Below are 14,173 nucleotides of genomic sequence, written 5' to 3'. Positions count from 1 at the left end.
GGAACGTGCTTATGGAACTTCAGCTTACTCAGAAGCTGTTACTGCAAACTTAACTTCCTATCCAATTAAAAGTTAGCACTCGTTTCTCACAATTCCGTTCACACTCGTGTAAAGAGCTTTACTAATCCACTGTGGCCCAGTGTTTCCTCTTGAAGTGGCAGAATCGGAATCCAGCCGGAGAAGGAAATTCCCATCAAAACAAATGTTCTACAAAACGTTCAAACGTCATTGCAGAGACAGGAATGGACGACAGGTGCAAGAGCCACAGCAGCTATTGTAATCTGTCCACTGAACACACCAATTTAACAGTCCCAAATGGGGCAAAACTGCTCGGAAAAGGGAAGTCAGTACTTCTTCCCAATGCACAGAATGTGGGGCTGTTTGAGTAATGAACGCATACACCAAAGACAGTGATCCTTGCACTGCTCTCACTGGCCTCCACTTCTGTCTCCTTCTCCAGAAGGTCCTTGCTGGGATATGGTTCCACAGGTCCCGGCAGGTGTACCGCACCTTTCCTAAACACAGCTTTGCTCGAGTGAACCCCAGCTGGTCAGACAGCGGCGGAGTACATCACACCAGAGAAGAAGTGCATGCTTCTCCGGTTTTCAGAGAAAGCGATTCTCGGGTTGTGGACGCTACGGGAACGGTTCGCATTTACCGTCCACCCCTGGGTGCCTCCGAACAACCGAGTCGCCAAGCACAGAGTCATAGAATGTGAAAACAGGCCATTCAGCCCGCCACTTCCAAGCGCCCCACTGGGCACCCATTCGTGCTAATCCCATTTCCCAGCACTCCGCCCGTAGCCTTCCATGCCTCTTAAATGCTGTCAGCAACTCTGCCTCCACCTATGTCAGGCAGCATGTGCCAGGTACTCGCCACTCTCCGTGAAGGTGGTCCCCCTCAGATCCCCTTGACATATCTTACCCCTTAAATCTGCCTCCTCAAGTTTTACCTACCTCAGATGCGGGGAAAAGTTTCCTGTAGTCTACCCTATAATGTACCATTCAGAATTTTTTATGCCTCATTTATATCCCCCTTAGCCCATCTGCTCCAGAGAAAACAGATCCAGCCTCTCCAGTCGCTCCTCATAACTAAACGTTCCATCCCAGGCAGGAAGTGTTTCGATGTACATCTGACTAATAAAGATATCTTATCTTAATTCTCTGTGCGCCCTCTCCAATGCTTATTACTTTTCCTATAGCAACACATGCAAAACGCTGGAGGAACTCAGCGGGTCGGGCAGCATCCACGGAGGGAAATGAACAGTCGACGTTTCGGGCCGAGATCCTTCATCGGGACTGGAAAGGAGGAGGGCAGAAGCCAGAATAAGAAGGTGGGGGGAGGGGGAGGAGCACACGCAGGCAGGGGGTAGGTGAGTCAGGCACCTAGAGGTATAGATAGGGTGATAGAGTCTTTTCACCAGGGTGGAAATGCCAAATACTAGAGGGCATAGCTTTAAGGTGAGGGGGAGAAAGTTTAAAGGAGATTTGCGAGGCACTTTTTAAAAATTTACACAGAGAATGGTAGGTGCCTTGAACACGCTGCCATGGAAGTTGGTGGTAGAAGCAGATACAACAGCAACACTTACAAAACATTCAGACAGGCACATGAACAGGCAGGGAATGGAGGAATACACACTACATGCAGGCAGGTGGGATCAGTTTAATTTAGCATCATGGTTGGCACACACATGGAAGGTCAAATGGCCTGTTCCTGTGTTGTACTGTTCTGTAAACAGCTTATTTAATGCAAATGCTTTATCCATGACTACCATAGTGGAAAAGAAGCAACAGCTTGCAGACAGTGGCAGCGGTAATAATCTAGAGCCCTGGACAAGCCATTGGGTGACCAGAGTTCAGGCCCCACCTCAGCAGTGGAACTGGTTAGTAATCTGCAAGTAAGCAGCCATTAGTGATAATGACCACAAAACAGCAGAACCAGAAAGACCCATTGGATTCACCAATGTCCCTTAAGGAAATCTGCTGTTCTTACTCAGTCTGCTCTGCATGGGACTCCTTAACCACCAAAGTGCCCTGCCCCTAAATGCAAAATGAAATGGCCTCATAATCAGGGAATGGGAATAAACTCTGGCCTGACCAGTGATGCCCAGATCCCAAAAATAAAGAATAAACAGAAAAAATAACCCAAAACATTCACCTGCCTTTTCCTCTCCTGGAAACTGAAGAGTTAATTGCCTAGTTCAACATTTTCTGTTTGTATTTAATGATGGATTTATGTCTTTGAACTGTCACAGGTAAAAGGATTTGCACTTTAAACGAAAAGGGGCTGGAAAATCAATAGCCACTGACTCACAGAGTGCACTGTGGACAAAATATGCAATTAAACCAGCAAAGACAAAGCAATAAAAGCAAACCCAATCCCACCTGCATCCACAGAACAGCAGCAGTTAGTTTACATTTGACCTGAGTTAGTTTCTAATCTCTTTTCTAGCCAAGAGATCAAGCTGCAATCACACAAAGTCCTCATTTACTTGAAAAGGCGGACTGCACGTGCGTGCGTTTGGGTTTTCATTTGGCTCTGGGTGAAGGTGGCACAACTTGCACTCATCACCCATCCCCAATTACTCCCGAAGGTGGGGTGAGCCTCGTGTTGCTCCACCACTGCAGTCCTTCTGGGGAAGCCGCTCCCACTGTGCTGTGGCCGCCAAGTTATTTTCAAGTAACCGTTCTCTGTGCCTTGGAGGGATAGCTGCAGATTACGGTGTTCCCCTGCACCTTCTGCCCTCGTTGGTAGAGGCTGAGTCTGTCACAGGAGCCTGCAACAGTGCAAGTGTAGGTGGTACACATGCACCTCGATGTACTGCCGGCGAAGCGATTGCTGGCGGTCCTCCAGCACTCACCCCGGCCAGTGGAGACTGTTCCATCACACTCCTGACTTGTCCCTTGTAGAAGGTGGAAAGGCCACAGCAGGGGGTCAGGAGGGGAGTCACTTGCCACAGGACACCCAATCTCTGACTTCATGTCATAGTGAGATACAGCATGGAAACCTGCCCCCCAACCCACCCACCCCGACCTGCACCCACCCAACGAGCCCACCCCAACCCGCCCCCACCTGCCGAGCCCACCCCGGCCCACCGAGCCCACCCCCACCCACCAACCCGCCGAGCCTGCCCCCACCCCACCCCACCCCAACCTGCACCCACCGACCCGCCGAGCCCACCCCGAGCCCGCCCCCACCCCACCCCAACCTGCACCCACCGACCCGCCGAGCCCGCCCCGAGCCCGCACCCACCCGCCAAGCCCACCCCGACCTGCCAAGCCTGCCCCCACCTACCGACCCACTGAGCCCGCCCCGATCCGCCGAGCCCACCCCGACCCGCCAAGCCCACCCCCACCCAACGACCCGCCGAGCCCGCCCCCACCCCGACCCGACCTGCACCCACTGAACCGCCGAGCCCACCCCGACCCGCCGAGCCTACCCCCATCCACCGACCCGCCGAGCCCACCCCCATCCACTGACCCGCCGAGCCTGCACCCACCCACCCGCTGAGCCCACACCCATTCCACCCCGACCCACCAAGCCCACACCCACCCTACCCCGACCCCGCACCCACCCACCAAGCCCGCCCCCACCCCACCCCGAGATAACTGCAGCTGTTTCCCAGAGGCCTTGTTAATCATTCTGCAAGCACCATTATTTATTTTCCTGTAGCACCCTGGAACGTTTTGTGAACTTTGCTCGTATTTCAGGTTCATATAACTCCGAGATAACTCCCCCCAGATTCTACCTCTCACCCTTGGGACAATTTACTGTGGCCATTAACCTTTGTGACATGTGGGAGGAACCTGGGGCACCCGGAGGAAACCCACGTGGTCACAGGAACAACGTTTATAGGCTGTTCCAGGATCTAGACCCGGCAACAACGAAGGAACAGTGAGATATGGTCTGTGAGAGAGCCGTGGATGTGCAGGAAAAGTGAGGCGTGTGAATTTTCACATGTGCATGAGTGTGAATGTGTGGCTTGACAAGTTTACAACCTGAAACGTTCTTCCTGCTGAAGTCATCTGCCGAGGAGCAGATGGAAAATCCTCACTGAACATTTACAAGTGTATCGGGGACTATTTTTACTCCACACATAGTTTCTGCTGTGGAATGAGACCGGTGCACACACAACTGGTGGCCAACAGCCTTGCACCCAGTTACTGCCCCTCAGTGTCCAGGCTCACACGTGGAACCAGGAGGAACTGGTGTCAGTGACACCACACCCTGCATCAGGAAAGAAAATTGTTGATTGGATTGCAGTGTACCTTCTCTAGACTACAGTACCTTAAAACTGATACATTAAGTGTCAGAATCTGCTTCCTATTGATATGGTTCCATTCTGTCACAGGTTGGAGGTGATAATGAGCTGGCCTTGAGGCCAGTGACTCATTGTCTCTCCATCATCTCAAACACTGGGAGCCAATCACTTGCTGTGTGGAAAGTTCTAACACAAGATCACACGTTGTTATTAGTTGCTATAACGATGGCCTGTGCCAATAACCCAGCTGTTCAGAGGAGTTGCTTAGGGCCTCATTTTATAATCTGCATTGGAAACGTTCAGCTGAATTGTGCTGAGTAGTCAGATGGTCTCATCTGCGGCAAAGGTCTAATTCTTTAAAATTGGTTCATAGAGAGTGCACAACTAATTAAAACTTCTATTGGAAAAGCAAAGCATTTGCCTCAGTTGTTCCTGTCAATGACATCAAAGTAACTGCACTTCCTCTAAGTTCACCACAAGAAAACTAGAAGAGTGAATTTTGAACTGTGTCAACAGACAACTAACTTAGTTGGTTTAATACACCAAATGTGAATTTTATCAAAATACCAATGGGTCCCCCTCTCCTCTTTATATCAGTTATCTTCCCTCTCCATCCTTGATGCAGGGTTTCAACCTCAAATGTCAACAATTCCTCCCCCCAACAAATGCTGCTCAACCCACTGAGTTCCTCCAGCAGATTGTTTGTTGCTCCAGATTCCAGCATCTGCAGTCTCAAGAGAAATAATAGTTGTATGGTTCATCCTGCATCAACCAGGGCACTGACTCACATGCAGCAACGTAGTCAGCCTTGCAAAGTCCTCCCCTCTTCACAAACATCTGGGGACTGCTGTCTCAATTGGAGGAAGTGCTCGCAGATTGGCCCAGCAAATTAGTCATGTATAGTCCAAATCACAGAATCAGACCATACAATGTGGCAGACTCCTCCATCACAAGGGGATGAGGAGGGGGGCAGAGTGAGGAGGGGAGAGCACAGTGAAGAGAAGGAGGGAATAACCTCTGGAGCCTTCAAAAATGGACTCCAGGCCCCATTAAGTCTCAGGGCATCAGGTCAAACCTGGGCCAGCAAACCTCCTGTTCACCACCTACCATCCTCCGTCAGCTGAGGAATCAGTGCCTCTCCATGTTGAACAGCACTGGGAAGGAGCACTGAAAGTAGCAAGGGCACGGAATGTACTCAGGGTGGGAACTTCAATGTCCATCACCAAGAATGTTTTGGTAGCTCTACCACAGACCAAGCCAGCCAAGTCCTGAGGAACAGAGTGGCCAGACTGGGTCTGTGGTAGGTACAGAGTGAACAACACTGGGGATAAACCTAAACCTCGTCCTCACGAGTCCACCCCAGGCAGGGGCATCTGTCGTCGACGGCACTGGCAGAAGTGACTACCACACATACCTGTGAAGATGAAGCCCTCATCTTCATGCCAAGCAATCCCTTCATCGTGCTGTGTGCTGAATGGGACGGACTCTGAACAGATGTGGCAGCTCTAACCTGGGCATCCGAGGCACCGTGGACCATCAGCAGCAGATCACGGCCCAGCATATCCCTCACTCTGCCATCACTGTCCAACCAGGGGACCGACCCTGGGTCAGGGAGGAGTGCAGGAGGGAGGGAGGGAGGAGTGCAGGAGGGAGGGAGGGAGGGAGGGCAGGGAGCAGCACAGGCAAACCTAAAGAGCTTGGGGTCAACATGCTGGAGCAGCCACACGGGTCACACCTCCCCATCCCCATCCCCCAGTGCTGTGAAACCTGGCTCATTTCTATCTTTTCCCAGTTCTGATGGAGGATTGTCAACTTGAAACGTTAACCATTTCCCTTCCACAGAGGCTGCCCGACCTGCCCAGTTTCCCCAGCATCTTCTGTTTTCACATGATACAAAGGCACCCTAGCCCCCACCCCCGCTGTTCAACCTCACGCCTCCCGCCCCCCACATCCCGCCACCCCCCCCACCCCCAGCATCACGCCACCCCCCAGCATCCCCACGCACCCCCCCAGCATCACCACGTGCCCCCAGCATCGCACCGCCCCCCTGCATCACACCAGTGAGAGGTTGGGCATCCTGCTGCGACCAACTCACCTCTCGTGACCCTTCCATCATCTCCAAGGAACAAGTCAGGGGTGTGGTGCAACACTCCCCACTTACCCAGGCACTGCGCCAGTAACAAGAAACTCCACACACCCAGCAAATGGCAGCCCACTCGGTTAGTTCCCCATCCACCATGCTGAACATTCTTTCCCTCTGAGGGGAATGACCGTTTAGACCTGCAGATAGTCTAGGTCTTAGAGCAAGACCTGGGCTACCTGCTGCAGACATTGAGGCACTGCAGAGATAACCATTAAGTCTGTCACTGCCAAATTCTCCCAATTCACTGGAAAGATTCGCAAACCAACCTCTGCATCCTCTCCCAAAGCAACCTCGGCATCCTCTTCCAAACCAACCTCTGCATCCTCTCCCAAAGCAACCTCGGCATCCTCTTCCAAACCAACCTCTGCATCCTCTCCTAAAGCAACCTCAGCATCCTCTTCCAAACCAACGTCGGCATCCTCTCCCAGCACTGAGGATCTAATTACATCAGCTACCCTGGATGGACCACATCACTTGAAAATCAGACACCAAACTCCCAAAGCAGACACTACCCCAGGCTCTGTCACGGGAAGATGTTACTAAGTGGAAAGGGGAAAAGGTTCAAGGATACTCAAAATCTCCTTGAGGAAATGCAACAACCCTGAAATCTGGGTGTTCCTGGTCCGTCACCACTCAACATGGAGGGGGAGTGTTCAGTGTTCAGGAAGCACACAGAGTTCAGGAAGTGTTCAGGAAGCATAAACAGCACAAGGTGTACGTCAATTCACAAACTACCTGCCTGCCCCTTCAGGCACCTCCTGCTCCATCCGTGGAAGAGTCTGCAGTTCCCACAATCTTCAGAAGCCAGAAAACGCAAGTGGAAATAAACCATCCTCAAACCCGGGGACTACGCAAGATGACAGAAGATTCATTCCCTCCACTACTGCGCACTTTGGGAATCGTCCACAAAGTGCACTGCAGTTACTCGCCCTGACCCCTCCACAGCATCTCCCAGCCTGCATCCTCTTCCACCAACGACATAGAACAGATACATGGAAACACCACCCCCTGCAGCTTCCCTTCAGACGATCTCCCATCCATCAGGTGGTCAGAATTGGGGATATTCACTGACGGTTACACCCCTCAGCCAATGTAGCAAGGCCTAGACAACAATCAGGCATGGACTGACAAGTGGCAAAGGACAATTATAACACAAAACCAACAGCTTTTGACCATCTCCAACAGAAGAGAATCTAGCCACCTACCCTTGACATTCAAAGGCATTACTGTAGCAGAGTCCCCCACCATTACTGTCCTGAAGATCACCATTGACCAGAAAATCAACTGGATTAGCCACATAAATACCACGGCTACACAAAGAGGTCAGAGGCTGGCTATCCTGTGACAGCGGCACAGCGAGTAGAGACCTGGGTTCAAGCCTGACCTCTGGTGCTGTCTGTGTGGAGTTTGCAGGTCCTCCGTGACCATGTGGGTTTTCTCAAGGTGCTCCGATTTCCTCCCACATACCAAAAGCCCCACCGGTTGGTAAGTTAATTGGTCACTGTAAATTGCACCTAGTGTGTAGGTGAGAAATAGAATCTGGGGAGAGTTGATGAAAATGTGGGGAGAATAAAAGAAAACTGGATTAAGATAGGATTAGTGCGAATGGATACTGTTCGTCAGTGTGGACTCTGTTCAAAGTTTCTATGCTGTATCTCTATAACTAACGGGTAACTCATCTCCACCACCTACAAGGCATGAGTCAGGAATGAGATGGAATACTCCCCTTCTGCCTGGATGAGTCCAGCTCCAACAACTCTCAAGCTTGACACCGTCCAGGCCAAAGCCACTGTTTAGCAGCCCACCCACCATCCTGAGCATTTACTCCCTCCACTACCAGTGCAGTGAATGCCATGTGCACCGTCTAAATTCACTGCAGTTACTCAGCCGGGCTACTCAGACAGAACCTCCCAAACCCACATTCTCTGTCACCAAGTAAGACGAAGGCAGAAGGTGCACGGTAACACCACCACCTGAAGATTCCCCTCTAAGTCATGCGTCACCCTGACATGTAAGTATAATCGGTAGTCCATCACTGCAGCAGTCCTGGAGCTGCATCCCTGAGGAACATTCACTAGGAGCACTGCAGCAGTTCGAGGTGGTGCTGACCCCCACCTTCTCAAGGACAATTAATGGCAGCATCGCCCAGAACCCAAATACGAGCTATCAATGGCACGGTGACCTTCCCCTCGACAGACAGAGCAGCCCAAGCACAGGCAAGTGCCTGGAGCTGTCCCCACAAACCCCACAGCCTCCAGAAACCGTGCTGAGAGCTGACGGTGGGAGCCTGGCTCTCTCTGGGTTTATTCCTGCAGAAGCCATCACCCCCTCCTCCTTCCAGTGCCCAGGACCTGGCCCTTCCCACAGCACACACAGTGGGGTCCCCGAGACACCCAGAACGGGTCGGATCTCTGCCCACCCGAGGCTGCCATTCCAGCCAAGCTGGCACTCCGGGTGCGCGTCTGCCCCCAGACTCAGGCATACGCGCATCCAGGACCGGGTGGGCGATTGGACAGTGCAGCTGCTGCACACAGCGCGACATGAAAAGCTGTCCTGTACAAGTGCACTGCGCAGCTAAGTGTAGTTTCGAGTGCTGCAGGAGGACGGGTGTCATCCATGTGCCCCAGCACACCCACACCAGTTTGTGTGAAGGAGCTTTCCCACGCTGCAGCAACAGATAAATTCAGGAACAGTGTTAAAAAAAAACCCAGACCAATCCCACTGAATGGGCAGCCAGGTTTTGTCCCATTTAAAACCACGACAACGGGGAAGTGCAGCCTTATGGATGGATGAGAGCGAGGAAAGAGTGAATGTCTGTCATTCCGAACCAGCACCTCCAGTTGCACTCACAGTCCTCACACCCCTCCAGCACACAACTCTCTGCCTGGTAGAACAAACCAGAGGCCCACAGCCCAGACCAGACCGTGCTCGCTGGTCCCAGCTGGGAAACTACAACTGGCCTCCTTGGCCCAACAGCAGCGAGGTGGGAAGGAGGGAGGGAGGGAGTCATCACCTGTGATGACTATTAAATGGTTCCCTTATACGATGAGATGGACTCTAACCTCACGATCTACCTTGTGACCTTGCACCTTATTGCACAACACTTTCTCTGTAGCTGTGACACTTTACTCTGTACTGTTACTGTTTTTACCTGTGCTACCTCAATGCACTCTGTACTGACTCAATGTAACTGCACTGTGTAATGAATTGACCTGTACGATCGGTTTGCAAGACAAGTTTTTCACTGTACCTCGGTACAAGTGACAATAATAAACCAATACCAATACCTCACACTCCTTTGTTCGGTAAGAATGAATGGAAAGTGATGTATTTGGAGCTGGGCAAGGACACGGCCACAATGCTGCTTACAGTTCAATAACCTGGCATCACTCGCTGTCCAAAGTAAGTAGTCAGATGTTCAACAGAGAAAGGACCCATCAAAAAATGGGCCTGTGCACACCGCAGTGTCAGGGATCACGATGTACGACAGCACCAGCTCAGGCCATCCGTGTGCCTCCTTCAGAAACTCAGCCAGAGAGAGAGAAGAGCAGGGCAGGAGGGGGCAGATGTTTATACTGGACGCCACTGCCCTCACCCCTGCCAAAATCAGGACTCACAGTCAGGGCCTCGTCATGGGGCGACTCAGAGGGGGGTGGTTTTACCAGTTTAAGAAAGGAAAGTAACCAATTTGCCAGAAAAAATATAAATCTGAATGATAATTGAAATAGCAAACTGAGAAATACTGTAACTACACAGAGTGCAGAGTGCCCTATACAGGCACAAACACAGAGCTGCAGCAGGGAGCCAATCGACACCATCTGTAGTTGACTGCTCAGTAGTATCAGGCACAGCCGATGATGGATTTGTCCCACTGCTGATCTTGACAGTTTAATCAGAGATTCATTCACTTCCCACCTCACAACAACACACGTCCTTGTACACAGGATGGTAAAGGCAGCTATGGGGTGCACAGAAATTAGTTATGTCCTTGAACTACATCCACAGATCCAGCAGCTTTGTGACAAAGAAAAATTTATTTTACCATTAACTTCCTTCAAAACCAATGGCCACACATGGTGAGACAACAAACTGTGTTAGCCTCTGGATCACTCCAGCCCTTCACTCGCCCCAGCCCCCAGCCCCTCTCCCTGACGTTCCGTCCTGTCACCCGGCCTCTCCTCTCTCCACTTATTCAGCACCATGTGAAAGTTCCACAGCCATCTATGGTACTTGGCTACTTTGTCAAGAATGCGAGGAGGCCATTTGATCAAAGGGATATCCTCGCAGCCAGACCTGATCCTGCCCTCACCACGGCTGAGAATCTCCAGGAAGAGTGATGGGATACAGGAGCCCTGAGTGATCTCAGCACAGATCTCCTGCACCCTGAGTCTGTCTGTGCCATAGCTGGTCTCAACAGATCACCTACCATGGTGTCCAGACTGTTACACCTACACCAGAGATCAGGTGGGCTCAGTAGTGGTAGGATCTGTGAGCAAAGCAAGGGGAAACTGACAGAGGCTCACTGCCAGACGTGCAGGTCATACCACCAGCAATAAACACTGAAAATGCTGGACACACAACAGGTCAGGCAGCATCCGTGGAGGAAGAAACAGAGTTAGGGTTTCACGTTTCCACTGCCTGACCTGCTGAGTATTTCCTGCATTTCCTGTTTTTATTTCAGATTTCCAGCACTTCTTTGAACTTCAGACACAGTCAGGAGTTTGACAGGAGAAACACAGTCCACAAATAACCAGTCCCAGTCCGTGCGCTTCTCACCTCATGCATCTCAACGGGCCAAGGGCCGTCGAGTTAGTGATGCTGCAGAACGGTGTCCGGCAGCACGGCCGTGTGATCCAGTCAGGGCTGACCAAGTAACCACATGTTCCAGCAAAACTGTCAACATCCACACAGCTCCCACCAGAGACGGGAGTCAACCTCTGGGAACTCAGGGAGAACGGAAGTGATCACGATGGAGGGATGGCGTTGCACATCCAGGTAGAGAGACTGGTGTCAGCACCAAGATTCACAGATGCCAAGCCTGACATCGTTGCACAGATTTCAACAGCCCCAAGGGAACCCCAGGGGCCCGAGCAGAGTTGAGGCAGTAATGGAAGGGGGTGGTCTAGAAGCTCTGTCAACAGTCTTGGGGCTGGTCATGATTAATAGAGTCATCTATGTATCCCACCTAACACCGCACGCACTATATCCCACCTCCCACCTCCCTACAGCAGTGAAGCACACTCACCAACCTCGTCCCTTTTCTTACAGAACCTTACACCACACTGGAGGGGTCCTTGGGTCAGAGGGCAGAGGTTTCTAATCTCGAGCTCTGTGGCCAGAGACCCAACACAAGCAATGCACTCGCATCAAACCAGCCCTCAAACATCCCATCTGGCACCAGCGATCACCTCTGTCCGATGACAGCCATTGGGTTCAAGCACACTCCTTACCCACCCAACCCTTACCAAACCCTTCCCTACCTGCACTCTCCTTGCCACCTTCCCACCCATCTCCACAACGCCCCCCACCCCCACACAGGAACACGAGTGGGCTAGTTAGTCCATTCAGCCAGATCACAGCTGACCCATGACCACGTAACTGCCTTCTCTCCCAATCTACTACCAGTTCGGCTTAAAAAGCAATCCATCTCAGAACAAAACTCGATTGCTATATGTGGGCGAGAGCTCCCCCCACCCACTCCCACCCCAGAACACAGGCAGAAACATTTTCTGAATTTGACTCCCGGACAACTTTCCCTTTCAGATTCACCAATCCCTGGAGAAGGTATTCCCAGTCACCTTCAGAACTTGCCAGATCATCAGGAAGTTTCATCCAATCACCTTCTACCTTCCCAAATTCCAGGGAATACACCCTTGGTTTATGTAACCTGATGCAACAGCTGGACCCTAGCCCAGCACTCTGGGAACCTGTACCGTCAGTGTACCAGTGGTGTGTGCAGAGCTCACAGTTCTCCAAGTGGTCTGACCGAGGTGTAGTGTAACTAACCAACTCAAACTCCAGCCCTTCCCTCTACAGACCAGCATTCCAACAGCATCCACCTATCGCCCTCCACCCCTTCCCCCCACCTCCTTATACGGGCCATCTCCCCCTTTCTTTCCAGTCCTGAGGAAGTGTCTTGACCCAAAACGTCCAATGTCCATTTCCCTCCACAGACCCTGCCTGACCTAATGAGTTCCTCCAGCACTTCTTGTGTTATCGCATTAGTATTCTTCTCTCATCTTCTGCACTTGTCCACAACGTTTTACTGATTTCATTACACGGACCCTCAGATTTCTGCACCACCAACGCTCCCAGCTTTTCACCACCCAGAAAGCAGAAATGCCCAGCTTTATCATTTTTGGCTCAAGGGATGACCTCTTATTTGCAGGCTGAAGTCCATTTGCCACAGTTTTGCATGTTCACTCAAACTATTGCCTTCTCTTTTGAATACAGTGCTGCCAGCCTCACAAGCCTTGCCTACCCTGTCTTTATCGAACTCAGACACGCGACTTTCGATCAGCAAATAGCAGCAGCCTCTCCACAGACAGTCACTTAACCCAGTAATCTCACCCTGCAAGTTTGTGTCTCTGCCCATCTCTTAATGCCCTTATCATACAGGACCTCCCAAAGGACACTCCTGCATCCCGTGTACAGCCACGAGAATCCACTCTGGAAAAAGAGAACTAGATTGGTCTCTCCCAACTACAAGCTCTATTGTTTGCAGAATGTGTGGACAACATCCAAAGGGGAAAGGGCAGAGAGTGGACCTGTTTCCTGGAGTCACATATCAATCTGCTGCAGAGGAGCAGCTCCTAGAGGAAGCCTGACATACACGTCTGTGACAGTGACAAGGCATCGCCCAGTCTGTTCAACAGCCTGTGAGGGGCAGCAAGGAGAACGGAGCAGTGCAACGGCAGCCTTGATGAGTCTGTGATCAGTCCTTGCTGGCAGCTCTACCCTTGTTCTCTCTTCCTAGAACACTTGCCCAACCGCCCCAATACCACACGAGCCAATGTAGTCACGTCACTGGGGGCCCGGACAGACAGCCAGACAGTGAATTCCAATCTCACAGCAACAGAAATGCAACTACTCTTAAACAAAAGTCTGTCCAAATATACATGGTGTCAGTAGATCTCAATACAAAATCCCGCTGTATCAGTAACGTTCTTTCAGTGAAGGACATCCTATACATGATTCCAGACCCTTATTGACATGGTTTCTCTTAGTTGTGCTCAGAAGTGACCGAGCAAGTGAGTGACTTGCAATAAGCTGCTGCAGGAATTGGGTGGGCTCTCAAACCCTGCAGATCCAGTCACTGCTGCACCTTCACTAGAATGCAGTGGTTCACCACTTCTCAGACCAACACAGAGAGGTACCATACATATACAAGCTGCAGCAGCAGCATTTACTGATCCATACGCTCCACAACTGCCCACTGAATCGGTCATACTCTGTGGGGTAGTTATCCAGGACAATAACATCTATATAGGCAGGCACGGTAGTGTAGCAGTTAGCATAATGCTTTACAGCGCCAGCGACCCAGGTTCAATTCCGGCCACTGTCTGTAAAGAGTTTGTACATTCTCCCCGTGTCTGCGTGGGTTTTTTCCGGGTGCTCCAGTTTCCTCCCACATTCCTAAGACGTACGGGTTAGGAAGTTGCGGGCATGCTATGTTGGCGCCGGAAGCGTGGCGACACTTGCGGGCTGCCCCCAGAACACTCTATGCAAAGATGTGTGTTTCAATGTACATGTGACTAATAACGATATCT

The 14,173-nt window shown here is 51.4% G+C and overlaps 1 protein-coding gene across 3 annotated transcripts in view; it reads right to left on the bottom strand.

Annotated features, from left to right (window-relative positions):
* The window catches only part of upb1 (ureidopropionase, beta), an 82,139-nt gene that overhangs the window by 39,719 nt on the left and 28,247 nt on the right, over positions 1-14,173 (bottom strand). The gene's annotated exons all lie outside the window — the stretch shown is intronic.

Source organism: Pristis pectinata, chromosome 17 (assembly GCF_009764475.1).
Source record: "Pristis pectinata isolate sPriPec2 chromosome 17, sPriPec2.1.pri, whole genome shotgun sequence".
NCBI classification, from domain to species: domain Eukaryota; kingdom Metazoa; phylum Chordata; class Chondrichthyes; order Rhinopristiformes; family Pristidae; genus Pristis; species Pristis pectinata.
This window is presented reverse-complemented; position numbering and strand designations above follow the sequence as displayed.